Raw genomic sequence first — 3406 nt, forward strand, 5'->3', positions numbered from 1 at the left:
GAGGGAGGAAAAAGGTTCTTCACTTGTTTATGCAAGTTCATATTAAGTGTCAAATAAATCCTAACTAAAAGCTAGGGTGTTGGTGCAAAGTTTGGGGTATAACTACTTGAGGTTTCACACTTTTGGAGCTCCATTCAACATCATCATCTTCATTCCTTACTAGCAAGCTTGGAGTAGGTATAATCTCTTTACTTGCTTGTAGTTTGTAAATATATAACACAACTTGATCCATATTGGGATTTAACTTTAATTGGTTAAAGATTAACAAGTTCTAAATGGTAATTCTTACATGCTTCCGCTTTAATATGATTCTTAAAATGTTTTAAGTATTATGAACTTGTTAAATCCCAACAATGGTATCTAGAGCCGAAGTTTTTGAAATATGCTTCAGATAGTTATTAAACTCACTATATATTTTGCATTTTATGTACATGCATGATAGTAAAATGTAAAAATTATATGTTTGGGTGGGTTTCCATTTTTGGCCGAATTTTAGCAAGTTTTAAATGGGTTTGAAACTTGAAATTTGGTCATATTTTGTTGTATGTTGAAGTTCACAATCAAGCCTTGACCTTATGTTTGAATGTATGAATGTTTGGTTGATTTATTATTCATTCATTTGGTTTGTAATAATATTTATTCAATTTGGTTTGTAATATTATTATTTTGGTTATGTAATTTATTTTATATTTGGTATGTAAAATAGATTAGGTTGTATTTTTATTTTTTAGACAAAATGTATTAGGATATATTTTGTAAAATGATGAAGATGATGAAGACTTGAAGAACACATGAAGAAGCATTTGGATGCAAGATTAAGTGGGAGATTTAAAATCTCCTACTTTGTGTTATAACCCCTTTACCGGTGGCATTTGTTTTCGGCTAAACAAATGTCCACCAAAATGGCTTGATTGTGAACATATTATTTTGCATGCGTGGTTGTTTTGTATGATTATGTGGATTGTATGTTTGTATGCTACAAGTTAATCACACAAGTTAACAACAAACAAAACTAAAATTTAATAGGTTAAATTAGACGTTATTAAACACATGCAAAACGACAATTTAAATGGTTAAATTGAAATGGAAAAAGGACATTAATAAATGGTTATTAACAACACCAAAAGGATTATGATAATTGGCTTTATTACATGACATGAAAAATGGATTTTCAAATAAACCATATACTAAATGCATGTTGGTGTATGGTACAATAGTTTTCTTAAACTAGAATTATTGAAAACTTAAAATCCCTTATTAACAAAGCAAACAAGTTAATCGCCATCCTTTTGTCTAACACTTAAAAATATTAGGGAACTCATAATGGGATAAAGGTCACCTAACCATTATGAGCAAACTAATACGATTAAGGTGAATTTCGCACACTTGTGGGATAAAGGTCAACTAACCACTTGTGTATTAAATTTACACGTTTACACAAGTAGGACGACTTGATTTGAGAATCATGAACTTAGGGTCACCGAAGCATGAGGAACAAATAGGCGTTGATGGGATAAATATGCCATACAAAAGGATTGCATGATCCCATAACTTAGAAGTTGCAAAAGGATTGCAATTGTCATATAATGACTACCTAGCTAAATCAAATGACGGGTTAAAGGTCACCTAACCGAAATTTGGTTTACCGTTGGATTCTAAAATTTAATAAATATCAATTGAATTTAAAGGGTATTGATTGTTAAATTAAAATAATACTTAAACACCTTTGTTAAATTTTGTAGATGGCCGCCAATAACAACAACAACATTCCAAATGCACCGATCAACTTTAACAACCTATCGTTGAGGTCAATCCTTGAAAAGGAAAAACTCAACCATACGAACTTCATGGATTGGTTCCGCAATCTAAGAATTGTCCTCAAACTTGAGGATAGGGCGTATGTGTTGGAAGACCCCATTCCCGATCAACCGGACGAGGATGATACTGAAGGCATGGCTTATTGGGAGAAATATTGCACCGATTAGTTGCAAGTTTCTTGCCTCATGCTTGGGACTATGATACCCGAACTCCAAAAGGACTTCGAGCATCATAGTGCATATGACATGATCACACAGTTGAAGGAGATGTTCCTTCAACAAGCTCGTGTCGAGCACTTTGAAATGGTCCAAGCGCTTCATGCATGTCGGATGGACGACAACCAATCCGTTTCATCTTATGTCCTTAAGATGAAAAGCCTAATTGATCGAGCGAACTGTCTAAATTGCAACGTGTCTAATGAATTAGCCACAAACCTTATCCTTAACTCATTGTCAAAGAGGTTTCACACATTCGTGTTAAATTATAACATGAATGGTTGGGATAAAAGCATTGGCGAATTACATGCCATGCTTAAGACGGCCGAAGCGAGCATGGGTAAAAGGGCTTCACCCATGTTTATGATCAATGAAGGCGGGTCCAAAAACAATAACACTTCTAAACCGAAGGTGGCTAAGAGGAAAGGACCCACCTACCAAGACAAGGGCAAGGGAAAGGGGAAGATGGTTACCCCAACCAACAACAACAAGAAGCAAAAGGTTGCTAGTAAAGCTAACCCCAAGGAAGATCCGTGCTTCGGTTGCGGTGAAATGGGTCACTGGAAACGAAACTGCCCGGCCTACCTTAAGGAGTTGAAGGAAAAGAGGGATGCAGGGAAAACCTCGGGTAATGTATATATGGTACACATTGAGCTTAGTATTACTTCTTCTAATACATAGGTATTAGACACAAGATGTGGAACTCATATTTTCAATACTTTGCAGGGGTTCAAAAGAAGTGATCAAGATGCGGGAACGACAAGTCTCTGCATGGGAAATGGAGCAAGAGTGCAAGTGAAAGCTCAAGGAGACTTTGTTTTAAAGCTACCAAGTGGTTTGGAGTTTGTTTTGAAAAATGTTTTGTATGCACCCGATTTATCTCGAAACATTATTTCTGTATCCCGTTTGAAACAATATGGTTTTAATCTTAATTTCATTAATGATGATATCCATGTTTCTTTATATAGTGTGTTCTATTTCAAGGCTTAGCTTATTAATGGTATTTATGAATTGGTTCATGATGACACATCATACAATAGCTCAATATACCATGCAAACACCAAGAAACTCAAAAGGGATTTGAGTGATTCCTACTTATGGCATTATCGCCTTGGTCACATAAACAAGAATCGAATGCATACACTTCAAAAGAATGGACTTTTGAAATCAAATGAACTAGACTCGTTTGATGTATGCGAATCTTGTTTACAAGGCAAAATGACTAAAGCACCTTTCAAAGGGACCTATGAAAGGGCTAAAGACTTATTGGGATTAATACATTCGGATGTATGTGGACCCTTTAAGCCCATGACTAGGCAAGGTGAAAGATACTTCATCACTTTCATTGATGACTTTAGTCGTTTCAGATATGT

The sequence above is a fragment of the Rutidosis leptorrhynchoides genome, chromosome 8, assembly GCF_046630445.1.
Source record: "Rutidosis leptorrhynchoides isolate AG116_Rl617_1_P2 chromosome 8, CSIRO_AGI_Rlap_v1, whole genome shotgun sequence".
Taxonomy (NCBI): Eukaryota; Viridiplantae; Streptophyta; class Magnoliopsida; order Asterales; family Asteraceae; genus Rutidosis; species Rutidosis leptorrhynchoides.